We start from the raw sequence: 15,394 nt of genomic DNA, 5'->3' as shown, positions 1-15,394 counted from the left end.
AGTTCCAACAAGACGATGTTTTTGGTCGCCTCTGAGACCAGGAGTGTGTCTGGCCTCAGGGTGGTCGTGGCGATGTGCCGTGGGAACCTCAGCTGTTTCACCAGGTCTGCAGAAAGCTGCCAGTCCTGCGCAGTCGCCAGGATTCCTGACGGATTCTTGGCTGCTGTGGTTCTTGGCAGCTGCACTCCAGCCTTCACAAAGGTGATCATCTGGGTGGTGGGGCGTGCTCATCTGCAGCTGATGATTCCCATGCTGATGGCTTCTGCAATGGGTTTCAGAAACAAGAGAATGTAGATGCTGGAATCTTGAGCTAAATATAAAATGCTGGGAGAACTCAGCATAACTTGGATGAATTGAGGTCAGCACTCTGAGGCAACAGCTCCACCACATCTGTCACTGTGCCGCTCATTTCCAGTGTCTTTAAATGGACCTGATTATCAGAAACGGGCAGCTCGGCGGCACAGCAGTAGAATTGCTGCTCTACCGCGCCAGAGACCTGGGTTCGATCCTGACTTGTTGTACATTCATCCTATGACCTGCGTGGATTTTCTCAGAGATCTTTGGTTCCTCTCACACTCCAAAGACGTACAGGTTTGTGGCTTGTGACGTTAGTGACTTGGTGTAAATGTAAAATTGGCCCTATTGTGTGTGGAATAGTGTTAATGTGCGGGGATCGCTGGTCGGTGCGGTCTTGGTGGGTCAGAAACATAGAAACATAGAAAATAGGTGCTGGAGAAGGCAATTCGGCCCTTCGAGCCCGCACCACCATTCATTGTGATCATGGCTGATCATCTACAATCAACCTGTGCCCAACTTTTCCCCATATCCCTTGATTCAACTTGCCCCCAGAGCTCTATCTAACTCTCTCTTAAATTCATCCAGTGATTTGGCCTTCACTGCCCTCTGTGGCAGAGAATTCCACAAATTCACAACTCTCTGAGAAGTTCTTTCTCACCTCAGTTTTAAATTGCCTCCCCTTTATTCTAAGACTGTGACTTTATTCTAAGAGTTCTGGACTCCCCCAACATTGGGAACATTTTTCCTGCATCTAGCTTGTCCAGCCCTTTTATAATTGTATATGTCTCTATAAGATCCCCTCTCATCCTTCTGAACTCTGGTGAATACAAGCCTAGTCTTTTCAATCTTTCCTCATAAGACAGTCCCGACATCCCAGGGATCAATCTCGTGAACCTACGCTGCACTGCCTCAATTACAAGGATGTCCTTCCTCAAATTAGGAGACCAAAACTGTACACAATACTCCAGATGTGGTCTTACCAGAGCCCTATACAACTGCAGAAGAACCTCTTTACTCCTATACTGAAATCCTCTTGTTAAGGACCTGTTTCTGTGATGTGCCTCTAAACTAAACTAAACTAAAGATTTGGAAACAGTGGAGAAGGGCAGAAGCTACTGGAAGGCTGCTGAAGGGGAGTAGCCTCAGGACTGACTACAGAATGCTCTGCCTTGTGGATCAGCCCAGCAGGTTTGCTGCCTGCACAGTTGGAGCCGCAAGGTAACTGCAGGCATCCAACATAATGCAAATGCAAGCTCGGCCATCATGATCTGGCCCATTATGTTAGAGGCAAGTATTTGCAATCGACACCTCCACTGTACACAATAAGAGGTTAACGAAAGGTGAGGTTTCTAATGTCATGAAGAGTCCTGGCTTTTTTGGCCCGAGAGAGTTTGGGGTGGGTACAGAGGGGGAGGGGTGGAGGGGTTGCATTATCTTAATAGAACAGCAACTAGCTGGAAATATCATTGCTGCTGTCTTAGGTGTGTAAGTGCACGACTACTCCAGTGAAGTTATGATGGAGAGCTATAACAACCAGAATGAAATAGGTTCAGCAATATCAGCACTGCTCAATTAATGTTACATAGAACATTACAGCACAGGAAAAGGTCCTTTGGCCCACAATGTCCATGCCCAATGTGAGGCCAAATTAAGGTAATCTCAGAGGAGATTATGCACATGATCGATATCCTCCCACTCCTTGTAAATCCAAGTGCCTATCCAAAGTATGGATGATTTCAATAAAAATCATATTTTACATGACCCATTTCTCAGGTACATTTAGACATGACAGTTGAGGTATGAGATGCTTAATTAAACATTTATTCTTTTAGATGCTGCCTGATCTCTTGCTGACTGCACTATTGCTTGGCAGGTAAATCGATCTTGTGCTTGAGTTTAACTAGTTTCTGCTGAGTGGATTCTTTTGTTTGTTCTTTGCTCATTTGTAGAGCAATGTTTTGCAGGGTACAGCAGGCACAGGTCAGGCTGAGTTCTCTAATATACACACTCAATCTCTGAAGATCTCAACAATATATTCAACAATGCTTTGCAGTTTTGACAATGCAGCCTATTAATTAAGTGTAACTGCATTTGTTAAATGATTGGATTAACACCAAAAAGCCTGGCGCCTATTCACAAGGGGAATGATTGAGATCATTCTTCAGGTAATTGGGTAAACATTGAATAGAAAGCTATCAATGTTAAGGGCAGCACAGTGGTGCATATGGCAGAGCTGATCTCTCACAGTACCAGAAGATGTTATGCCAGCAGTTGGGTCTAAGGTTCTCCTTGGGTGGTCTAATCAGGTTTTCACTGTCTTATTGAATTACGAGCCAGCTTCCCTTGTTACACGGAAATACTCGATCGGAAGCAAACCCACGTAGATACAGGGAGAACGTGCCAACTCAACACACATTACCCAAGGTCAGGATTGAAGCCGGGTCCCTGGCACTGTGGGGCAACAGCTCTACCAGCAGCGCCACTGTGCTGCCCAGAGAAACCCATGTTCATCATCATCATCATCATATCTATACAGCCGGAAACAGGCCTTTTCGGCCCTCCAAGTCCGTGCCGCCCAGTGATCCCCGTACATTAACACTATCCTACACCCACTAGGGACAATTTTTACATTTACCCAGCCAATTAACCTACATACCTGTACGTCTTTGGAGTGTGGGAGGAAACCGAAGATCTCGGAGAAAACCCACGCAGGTCACGGGGAGAACGTACAAACTCCTTACAGTGCAGCACCCGTAGTCAGGATCGAACCTGAGTCTCCGGCGCTGCATTCGCTGTAAAGCAGCAACTCTACCGCTGCGCTACCGTGCCGCCATGTTCATACCAATCATTTCATACCAAGTGAACAAAAAGGGCACTGAGTGGCCTAACAACAGAGGGGGAAACACAAAGTGTGTGGCTACCTGGAACACAGGAGGAGGATTACATTAGAGCATGCACTCTTATCTGCTGGAGGAATGGGTGTTACAGTCAAATCAGCTGCTTTCCTTTTATACTTTGCTTTTGATGATGGTGTTGCCACATTTTCCCTCAGTAGTGGTCTCTGGAAGGGACACAGATGTGGAAAAAAATATTTATTTCAGGAAGGAATTTGATAAACCAGTACCTGGCAGGTTCCCCCAGTTGGGTGAGCAGCTGAAGCAACAACAGATGAGCCAGAGAAAAGCTATCAATAATCAGTGGACAAACATATACAAATAAAAATCTTGACTCAAATGTTAGGAAACCTTTCAGCAAAAAAATCCCCAAATACTGCCAGATTATTTTCAGATTCATCTTCACTTGTTATTAATATTAGCGTTTTATTCCTGTAATAATAAAGATATTTTCACCAATGCCCCTATTTTCTTTAGGTTTAAAAAGATTTGGTGTATCTCCGAAGAGTTCAAATGCACTGTAGAAAGTATCCTCAGTAATTCCAGTGCAGCTGGATGCAAGAACTGCAGAGAGTGATGGACTCAGGTCGGTCCATCACAGGCACAGCCCTCCCCACCATCGAAAGCATCCACAGGAGTTGCTGTCTGAAGAAACTTGCATCTATCACCAAGGATTTCCACCATCCAGACCATATCCTATCTTCGTTGCTACCATCGGACAGGAGATACAGAAGCCTGAGGTCCCACACCACCAGGCTCAGGAGTAGCTACTTTTCTGCAACTATCAGGTCCTTGAACCAACCTACATCACCTTAACGCTACCTCGACCACAGAACAGTAGGGTCCACCTCTTGTCCAATGAATTTTCTGAATTATGTTTTTGCACTGGTGTCATGCTTTTTTGCACATTCTTCTTTTCTTTTCAATTTTTTATGTGAAATTTATTTTTAATTAGTTGTTGAGTGTTTGTCTGAGTCCATGTGCGTGTAATGCTGCAAGCAAAATTTTGCACTGTACCTGTACCTCACAAGGGTACCTGTACCTCACAAGCGTCATTCAGGACTGATCTTTCAATCTCATTCAAAATAAATTGGAAAGGGTTGGAGTGAAGAGCTGCTGATAGACAATAGACAATAGACAATAGGTGCAGGAGTGGGCCATTCGGCCCTTCGAGCCAGCACCACCATTCAATGTGATCATGGCTGATCATTCTCAATCAGTACCCCGTTCCTGCCTTCTCCCCATACCCCCTGACTCCGCTATCCTTAAGAGCTCTATCTAGCTCTCTCTTGAAAGCATTCAGAGAACTGGCCTCCACTGCCTTCTGCGGCAGAGAATTCCACAGATTTACAACTCTCTGACTGAAAAAGTTTTTCCTCATCTCCATTCTAAATGGCCTACTCCTTATTCTTAAACTGTGGCCCCTGGTTCTGGACTCCCCCAACATTGGGAACATGTTTCCTGCCTCTAATGTGTCCAACCCCTTAATAATCTTATATGTTTCGATAAGATCCCCTCTCATCCTTCTAAATTCCAGTGTATACAAGCCTAGTCGCGCCAGTCTTTCAACATACGACAGTCCCGCCATTCCGGGAATTAACCTAGTAAACCTACGCTATACGCCCTCAATAGCAAGAATATCCTTCCTCAAATTTGGAGACCAAAACTGCACACAGTACTCCAGGTGTGGTCTCACTAGGGCCCTGTACAACTGCAGAAGGACCTCTGCTCCTATACCCAACTCCTCTTGTTATGAAGGCCAACATTCCATTGGCTTTCTTCACCGAAGAGGGAAAGGTGATGGGTAGGTGGAACAAGCTACAGGAGGAGGTAGTTAAAGCAGATACTAGCTGCTCATAAGCTCAAAGACACAAAGCTTCTCATAAAAATACTTACTTTCGAACTGTCATTTATCATTCATTATTGACACTCAGCCAATAGAATCACCAAAGACAATTATACATCTCTTTTTCTAATCTACTCATTCCCAATACGGTATTTCTTCTAAGAATGCCGACTGTTAGAATTAGAAGGTAGACACAAAAAACTGGAGTAGCTCAGCGAGACAGGCAGCATCTCTGGGGAGAAGGAATAGGTGACGTTTCGGTTCGACACCATTTCTTCAGTCTCAAGAAGGGTCTCGACCCGAATCATCACCAATTCCTTCTCTCTAGAGATGCTGCCAGTCCCATTGAGCTACTCCAGATTTTTGTGTCTATCTTCAGTTTAAATCGGCATCTGCAGTTCCTTCCTACACTGTTAGAAGTAGAAACCTGGCCACCATCACTCTGAGATTCACTTGCTCAAAGAGTTATTCTTGTTTAAGAAAAACCACTTTTTTGCAAAACCAGACCACCTATTTAATCAAGACATCATCAAGGCTCTCTTTCAACAAAACACAAAATGCTGGGGGAAGTCACAGGCCAGGCAGCATCTATGGAGGGGGTGGACAGGCGATGTTTTGGGTTCGGACCCCAGACTGATTTCAGTAGAGAAAAGAAAGCTACAAAAGGGAGGTGGGGAGGGGGGGGGGGGGGGCAGGACAGAACCTGGTAAGTGGCTCTCTTAAAAGATAATCATAAGCCTCACTGATATTCACCAACAACAGACTCACCACACATTGGCTTGTATTTTGAGGAATTTCACAGGTCCTGCTGTGAAGAAAAAACCTTCAGAAAGTGAGCATTTGTCAGATATTCCTTCTTTAATATCCTGCTGGCACGCCTGCCTTACCAGAAATTTATTTTCACAGGCATGAATTTTATATGTGCGGTCATTTTAATCATACTAATGTCAGGGAATGTCTGCTTTCAGTGCAGTGGCTTTAAATTATATTCGAAGGACATTTCTCTCACAAAAGAGATACACTTAATGCGTAGGCTTGCTGTCAGGAAATGTCTGTGCTCAGGGCCATGGTGACATCGTGTCATAGAGCACTTCAGCTTCTGGAAGCAATTCAAACATATTTTCAGGAAATGTAATGAAGCTTTCCTGTAACAGCTACTCGAGGTGCAAATAATATTGGTTTGACTAGGTAAATTCACAGAGGAAAGTCGACATTGTGTCTTATTCAGCAATGACTTTGCAGCATCGTTCGGAAAGACAATCATGGTGAAATTGCAAGACTCTCCTTATCTGTACACTAAAACGCTTGTTTGTTTGTTTGTTTGTTCCTGAACTACAGCCAAAACGGTACACGATAGCGCAACAATTGTAGGCCCAGCTTACTCACCGTCATCCCTTTGGTGCTAATGGAAGGTTTCATTGAAATTGGTGTTATATTTTAAAAGTTATTCACATTTTAAAGTTTAAATCTATCTTCTAGGGAGTGTGGGAGGGAGGGATGGGGGTGGAGGGAGGGGGAGGGAGGGAGGGGGAGGAGGGAGGATAAGGGGGGTTGAGGGGGATGGAGTGGGGGAAGGGGAAGGGGAAGGGGGAAGGGGAGGGGGGGGTTTGGTGGAGGGAGAGTGGAGGGGGAGGGGAAGAGAGAGGGGGAGGGAGGGGGAGGAGAGAGGGAGGGAGGGGGAAGGGAGGGGAGAGGAGGGAGGGGGATGGAGGAGGGAGGGAGGGGGAAGGGGAGGGGGAGGGGGGGGGGGGGGGGAGAGGGTACTGCACCAATGCAGGAGAGGTCCACTTGGTCTAGTGTACAATAAATGCTATTCAGAATTTGGGCTATTGGCAAAGAAATGAATCCAAATTTCACCAGTAATATGGATGCTCATGTTTTGTCAGTGAAAGAGCATGTCAGAGTACAACATAAGGTTATAAGGTCAAGAGTGATAGGAGCAGAATTAGGCGGCACGGTAGCGCAGCGGTAGAGTTGCTGCTTTACAGCGAATGCAGCGCCGGAGACTCAGGTTCGATCCTGACTACGGGTGCTGCACTGTAAGGAGTTTGTACGTTCTCCCCGTGACCTGCGTGGGTTTTCTCCGAGATCTTCGGTTTCCTCCCACACTCCAAAGACGTACAGGTATGTAGGTTAATTGGCTGGGCAAATGTAAAAATTGTCCCTAGTGGGTGTAGGATAGTGTTAATGTGTGGGGATCACTGGGCGGCACGGACTTGGTGGGCCGAAAAGGCCTGTTTCCGGCTGTATATATATGATATGATGATATGATGATGATTCGGCCCATCAAGTCTACGCCATTCAATCTATATCTAATTAACCCCATTCCCCTGCATCCGCCCCATAACCCCAGACACCCATACTAATCAAGAATCTATCCATCTTTGCCTTAAAAATATCCATTGAATTAGCCTCTCCAGCCTTCTGTGGCAAAGAATCCACAGATTCACCACCATACTGGCATAAAACAAGAACAATTAAAAGGTTTTAAGAAATAATTATCTCTTTGTTGATTAATTGGATTAGAAACAGACTTTGTAAGAATAAGATAGGTTTCCGGAAGAAAGAAAAAAATATGGTAGCACAGTGGTGGAGCTGGTGGAGCTTCTGCCTCACAGCACAGAGACCTGGGTTCATATCTTGACCTGTGTGGAGTGAGTTTGAGTGTGAGTTTAGTTTATTGTCAGGTTATGGACCGTACAAGCTGTGGCCGTACAAGCTGTGGCCCATGTCCCTCTAAACCTTCTCAATCCACGTACCTGTCTAAATTCCATTTGAATGTTGCACCTGTCTCAACTATTTCCTCTGACAGCTTGTTTAATATACCTGCTAGTCTCTGTGTGAACAAATTGAATGAATGAATGAATAAATACTTTATGAATGAATGCCCCTTGTTCCTATCGAAAATCTTTCCCCTTTCACCTTAAATCTACGCCCTCTGAATTCCCCTACCTGGGATGAATTCCTTCTATCTATTGCCCTCGTGATTTTGCACACCTCTGTGAGATCACCCTCAGCCTCTTGTGATCCAAGGAATAAAGTCCCAGCCTGGCCTACCTCTCCCTCCAACCTCAGCCTTCAAGTCTTGGCAACATCCTAGTAAATCTTCCCTGCATCCTTTCCATCATAATGGCATCTTTCCTTTTGCAGGGTGACCAAAACTGAATACAGTATTTCAATAGCATGTGGCCTCACCATTTCTTTAAAATAAGAATGAGCTTGAGAGGCAAAGGGATTTAAATAATTATTAAGGATTCGAAAATATATCACCATTGGAGTCAGTTGCCATTTTGATAAATACAGAATCAGAGATAGTTCAGCACAGTCGTCGGATATTTTGCTCCATCATGTTCATACTGGAAACTAATTCAGCCCTTGGTCTTTGGCCTTGTGGGTTACTTCACTTCAAATGCTCATCAATGTATTTTTTTAAATGACCAAGAGTTTCTGCCTTACCATTCAAACCACCAGCAACATCAGAATAAAATACTGTATTTCCCTCTACCTAAGGGTCAGCCCTCGGGAATGTACGATGGCATTAAGAAGGCACTAGGACCAGTCCAGAGCAAGACAGCCCCCCTCAAATCCTCCACTGGGGAAGTAATCACGACAAATGCCAGCAGATGGAGGGATGGTTGGAACAATACACCGACCTCTACTCGAGAGAGAACACTGTGTCCCCCTCAGCCCTTGATGGTGTCGAGTGCCTGCTGACCATGGATGAGTTAGATGGAGAGCCGATGGTAGAAGAGCTCAGCAAGGCCATTGACAGCCTGGCCTCAGGCAAGGCCCCAGGCAGTGATGGGATTCCCCCTGACCTGATTAAGCACTGCAAGACTACCTTACTGCTTCCTTTGCATGGTCCTCTGCCAGTGCTGGCAAGAAGGAGCTGTACTGCAGGACATGAGGGATGCCACGATCATTGCCCTCTACAAGAACAAGGGCGAGAGAAGCAACTGCAACAACTACAGAGGCATCTCCCTCCTCAACATCATCGGCAAGGTCTTTGCTCGGGTCATCTTGATCCGCCTGCAGAAGCTGGCAGAAGGTGTCTACCCAGAGTCACAGTGCGGTTTCCGAGCTGGAAGGTCAACAGTAGATGTGGTCTTCTCTCTTCGCCAGCTCCAGGAGAAGTGCAGAGAACAGCGGATGCCCCTGTATGTTGCTTTCATTGACCTCACCAAGGCGTTTGACTTCTTCAGCAGAGATGGCCTATTCAAGGCTCTCCCAAAGATCGGCTGCCCACCAAAACTGCAGAGCATGATAGAATCCTTCCACATCAACACGAAGGGGACGGTGCAGTTCAATGGCAGTTTCTCGGAGCCCTTCGACATCAGCAGTGGCGTCAAACAAGGCTGCGTCCTCGCTCCCACTCTTTGGGATTTTCTTCGCTCTGCTCCTGAAACATGCCTTCGGCACCGCAACAGAGGGGATCTACCTGCGTACTAGATCAGACGGCAAGCTCTTCAACCTCACCCGCCTCCGAGCCAAGACAAAAGTACGTGAAGCTCTCATCAGAGACATGTTGTTCGCCGATGATGCAGCAGTTGTGTCCCACACCCAGCAGGAACTACAGTCATTGATGGACTGCTTCTATCGGGCTTGTATGGACTTTGGGCTGACTGTAAGCCTGAAGAAGAGGAACGTCCTGGGGCAGGATACAGAGGCACCGCCTGTCATCACCATCGACGACTACGAACTCGATGCCGTCCATCAGTTCACGTACCTCGGCTCCACCATCACCGCCAACCTCTCCTTGACACAGAGATTGACAAGAGGATCGGGAAGGCAACTACAACTCTCGCTCACCTCACAACTCGAGTGTGGACCAATCCAAAGCTGACAGTGAAGACAAAGATAGCAGTCAACAACGCCTGTGTCAACAGCACGCTGCTGTACGGCAGTGAGACATGGACTACATATGCCAGACTGGAGAGAAGACTCGACACCTTCCACCTTAGAAGCATCCGCCGTATCCTGGGTATATCCTGGCAAGACAGAGTGTCCAACGCCGAGATTCTGTCTCACGCTGGCCTTCCGAGTATGTACACTCAACTCAGGCAGCGCAGACTGCAGTGGCTGGGCCATGTCCACCGCATGGAGGATGGCCGCATTGGTCTCTTCAGCCACGAGCGACGCTGCTCTAGCCGAGGTGTGGAGCAAGCAGCCAACTAGGATGCATCACCCATGGTCAGCCATGACCGAGGGGGCCTAAGAAGAAGAAGGGTCAGCACTCGATATTATGAAAAATGAGCACGCACCAGAGTCGCATGGCACAGAAAAGTTCAAGGACAGTAGAGGGTGTAATATTTAAATTTGGAGAATTTAATTTTCATACTTTTGGGTGGTAAGCTACCCAAGCAGAATATGAGCTGCTGTTCCTCCAGTTTGCATGTGGCCTCACTCTATCAATGAAGAGCCCAGGACAGAAAGGTCAGTGTGGTAATGGGAAAGGGAGGTAAAATGGTTAGTAACTGGGAGATATGGCAGGCCTTGGCAGGCTGAGCGTATGTGTTCAACAAAATAGTCACCTTGGTCTCACCGATGGAAATGAGGCCACATTGAGAGCACATGAGACCCTGCATTAGCTGGAAATTACCACAGGCTAGATGCCTCTGACGTTGCATCTGAAACTTTTGAAACCACGCACATCTGTTATGCACAACCCACCCTTTAATCTATTCACTAATTACATCACAACACTGCCCATTTGTCAGTTTAGTTTGTTTAGATTTCTTTCTGTTAAAACCAGTATAATGCACAAGAACACCCTGTCAAATACACTTCACTTTGAATCACAAATCATTCCTTTTCCATGACTAGAAGTTAGCCCTTAGTGAGGCGTTTGGCAGGTTTACCAGCTGACAGTTGAAGAGGGTTTCAACAGCCACATGCACTGAGAGATTTCCAAAAGCCATTTATTGAAAGACATGTTCACGATATCTGGTCACCGATTATACTCATTTAAATGAAGCAGTACTCAAAAAACAAGTAATCACCTCACTAAAGCCTCTGCAACCTTCTCACTTGTGTAAGTGATTGAGTATTTGAAGAGCAGAAGCTCACGGACCAGAGACAATGAAAGAAACTACAGGCTGCTTATGCAAACATCCATTTCTACTTATTTTGAAGTAATGCCAGGAGACTACTTGTTAATTATGATGTGACAATGAAGTAAGCAGAATAGCTTTTCATTCACAAATGAATCAGAGACTGGCAGCTTTATGCAGTGTGCGCATTCATGCAGCAAAATCTCCACTGACAGATGTTCTCCAACAAATCGTTCACATCGACAATTGCTCCATATTTTCTGCCTTTGAGCAATAAGCGCAGACTCTTCCAAGATGTGAACTTCCTGCCAAACTTTCCGATAGTGAGAGAGGAGGGAGGGGGGGGGGGGGAGAGGGGGAGAGAGGGAGAGAGAAAGAGCGAGAGAGAGAGAGAGAGAGAGAGAGAGAGAGAGAGAGAGAGAGAGAGAGAGAGAGAGAGAGAGAGAGAGAGAGAGAGAGAGAGAGAGAATACAATGTTTGTTCAAAGCATGAACTTTGCTAATGAGATTGTCCCTATGTTTTACACCAAGTATGATGTAACTGCCATCTGTGAAGATCATATTAACTGCTCGGTAATTTCCATCACCCATTGCAAATCCTAAAGTCTTACAATAATTGTGTGCAGGAGAATAAAGCCATTTCTACTTGAAAAAAAAGAGAGAGGGAGAGAGAGAGAGAGAGAGAGAGAGAGAGAGAGAGAGAGAGAGAGAGGGAGAGAGAGAGAGAGAGAGAGAGAGAGAGAGAGAGAGAGAGAGAGAGAGAGAGAGAGAGAGAGAGAGAGAGAGAGAGAGAGAGAGAGAGAGAGAGAGAGAGAGAGAGAGAGAGAGAGAGAAATAGGGAGAGAGAGTACGTGCTTGAGTGAGAGGGGGAAGAGAGTGCAGAGTAAGGGTGCAGGAAAGGAGTGAGAGAGAGAGTGAGAGAATGTAGCAAGAGCGCAAGAGAGAGTGTAAAAGAGAGTGCGAACTAAGATGGAGAGAGCAAGTGAGAGAATGTGAGAGAGGGAGTACGCAAGAGAGAGTGCAAGAGATCGCGTGCAAGAGAGAGAGAGAGAAAGTGCAAGGGAGAGAGCAAAAGAGAGAGAGAAAGACAGATAGAGGAAGAAAGAGCAAGAGAGAGAGAGAGAGAGAGAGAGAGAGAGAGAGAGAGAGAGAGAGAGAGAGAGAGAGAGAGAGAGAGAGAGAGAGTGAGAGAGAGCAAAAGGGGAGAGAGCGAGGGAGAGGTGAGGAAGGGAGAGTGAGAGTGAGGGAGAAGGTGGGTGAGGGGAAGAGGAAGGGGAGAGAGGGAGAGGGGCAGAAGGGGAGAGGATGCTACCTGAGCCATTGAATTTCTACTGCACTTTGTTTTTTGCTTAAAGAAACATTAAACCAGACATGTGAGAAGAAATAATGAACAAGAATACTCCTTTTGAAGACAGAACATAGCACTGTACAGCACAAGAACAGGCCCTTTGGCCCACAATGTCTGTGCCGAACATGGTTCCCAATAACAACTCATCCGCTGGCATATAATCCATATCGCTCTTGTCCCTGCATATCCATGTGCTAATCCAAAAGTAATTTCAATGCCATTATTGTATCTGCCTCCACCATCACCCCTTGTTGTGCAAGAAGGAACTGCAGATGCTGGTTTAAACTGAAGATAGACACAAAAAGCTGGAGTAATTCAGTGGGACAGGTAGCATCTCTGGAGAGAAGGAATGGGTGTTGTTTCGGGTCGAGACCCTTCTTCAGACTGGTTAGGGATAAGGGAAATGAGAGATATAGACGGTGATGTGGAGAGTTAAAGAACAATGAATGAAAGATATGCAAAAAAGTAACGATGATAAAGGAAACAGGCCATTGTAAGTTTGTTTGTTGAGTGAAAATGAAAAGCTAGTGCCACTTGGGTGGGGGATGGATAGAGAGAGAGGGAATGCTGGGGCTACCTGAAGTGAGAGAAATCAATATTCATACCACTGGGCTGTAAGCTGCCCAAGCGAAATACAAAATCCCTTCTTTATCGCTCTATCTACCAATCACCTGTTCATGGTAGTTCTATGTTATTCCGCCTTCTCATCCACTCCCTATACACTGGGGACAATTTTTACAGAGGCCAATTAACCTACAAAACCTCTTGGGTAGCTTGCGACACAATGGTATGAATGTTGAATTCTCCAATTTTAGGTAACTAAGCTACAAACAATCACCCCCCCCCTTGTTTCACCCCTTCTCTTCCCTGTGCCCCAATTGGATATGCACCCATTTCTCCCTTTACATTTCCTTCCCCCCTTCATCTCCTTTCCCCGTATTCCTTTCTCTGATACAAATTTCACATTTCTTCTGTCTGTATTTCATCTCTGGCCATTGTCCAAGCGGCTGCCTATCAAAACCACCTCACATGATTTTTACAGCGTCGTTGGACTTATTCCAGTTCCCTATCAGAAACAGTTCTCAGAAATCCACTCACCATCTATCATCCTATGTCTCATACAGTCAATCTCAGATGATCCAAGCTCAGACAAAAAAAAAAAATCTCCTCTCCCTCTGTAAATTATTTTTGGATGGGTCATATCACTCTTCAATATATGAGTTCCTTTCCAATTAAGGGAGGCATGGTAATCCAACTGGTAGAGACGCTGTCTCACAGTGCTGGGGACCCAGGATCGATTGTGACCTCAGGTACTCTCTTTGCGGAGTTTGCCTGTTCTCCCTGTGACTGCCTGGGTTTCCTTCGGGTGCTTCAGTTTACCCCACAGATTACAAAGACGTGCAGGATTGTAAATTAATTGGCCTCTGTAAATTGCCCCTCGTGTGCAGGGAGTCGACACAAACCAGCGGGAATTGATTGTTGATATGGATTCGGTAGCCCGAAGGGTCTGTTTTCATGCTGTTTCTTTTATTCAATCTATTAAAACAAAACTGTTGGCAATTGATACAATTGAGACCTCAATTCTGCACACATTTGCAATAAAAAAATAGCTTATTTTGGGGCATACTTACTGTCCCCAATCCCACCATATGAAGTATGAGTCAAACACATTGAATGTGCAAGTTTGGGAACTCATGTTGACAGAAGGAACTGCAGTTGCTGTTTTTTTTAACAAAAAAAGACTGGATATTAAGTTGCTAGAGCTGCTGCCTCACAGTGGCAGAGCCCTGGGCTTGATGAGGGCATTGAGCATCATATCAACTGGATATCAACTGGATGAGGAAGAACTTTTTCAGTCAGAGAGTGATGAAGGTGTGGAATTCTCTGCCTCAGAAGGCATTGGAGGCCAGTTCGTTGGATGCTTTCAAGAGAGAGCTGGATAGAGCTCTTAAGGATAGCGGAGTGAGGGGGTATGGGGAGAAGGCAGGAACGGGGTACTGATTGAGAGTGATCAGCCATGATCGCATTGAATGGCGGTGCTGGCTCGAAGGGCTGAATGGCCTACTCCTGCACCTATTGTCTATCTATCTATATTGGTCAAATGTTTCAGCATTCTTAAGCTTTTCCATTCTAGTTTCAATGACATTGAAGGGTTGTTTCAAAAGCTTTGCAAAATAATATGTCACTTGTGATCTATTTTGAGCATTGGACTGTTGTGATCATGGATTGTTTTGCATTGAACTCAAAGTGCTGGACTAACTCAGTGGGTCAGACAGCATCTGTGGAGGAAGTTCCTCCAAAGATGCTGCCTGACAAGCTGAGTTATTCCAGCACTTCGTGTCTTTTTTCATGTGAATTCATGTCTGCCTCAGCACCACATTCCCACGTTAGTTATACTCTTAAACAGCTTGCTCCTAATGTTCCAGTCCTAAGCCCAAGTCAGACTTTGCACAACTCTCTCAAATCCATTCCTTCTCTCCCGAGATGCTGCCTGACCCGCTGAGTTACTCCAGCATTTCGTGTCTACCTTCTCTCAAATCCAAGTGAAATGGATCTCATGGTTCATAGCTAGGTTTTCCCTGTCCTCATAGTCTTGGCCTGATATCGGCATCTGGCTCAATAATGATTCTGAAGCAGAGGAATAGGAGATTCATCAATCAGAGGACATAGCTGTAAGGTGAGAGTGAATGTTGTTTGCTTGGATTTTCAGAAGGTTGTTGATAAGGTGCCACACATGAAGCTGCTAAACATGATAGGAACCCATGGTATTAGAGGATGGTTCTAGCATGGATAGAAAATTGGCTGACTGGCAGAGGCCAAAGAGTGGGAATAAATTGAACCTTTTCTGGTTGGCTGCTAGTGACCAGTGGTGTTTCTCAAGGGTTGGTGTTGGGGCCGCTACTTTCCATGTTAATGATCTGGATGATGGAATTGATGGCTTTGTGGCCAGGTTTGCAGTT

Source organism: Rhinoraja longicauda, chromosome 10 (assembly GCF_053455715.1).
Source record: "Rhinoraja longicauda isolate Sanriku21f chromosome 10, sRhiLon1.1, whole genome shotgun sequence".
NCBI classification, from domain to species: domain Eukaryota; kingdom Metazoa; phylum Chordata; class Chondrichthyes; order Rajiformes; family Arhynchobatidae; genus Rhinoraja; species Rhinoraja longicauda.
This window is presented reverse-complemented; position numbering follows the sequence as displayed.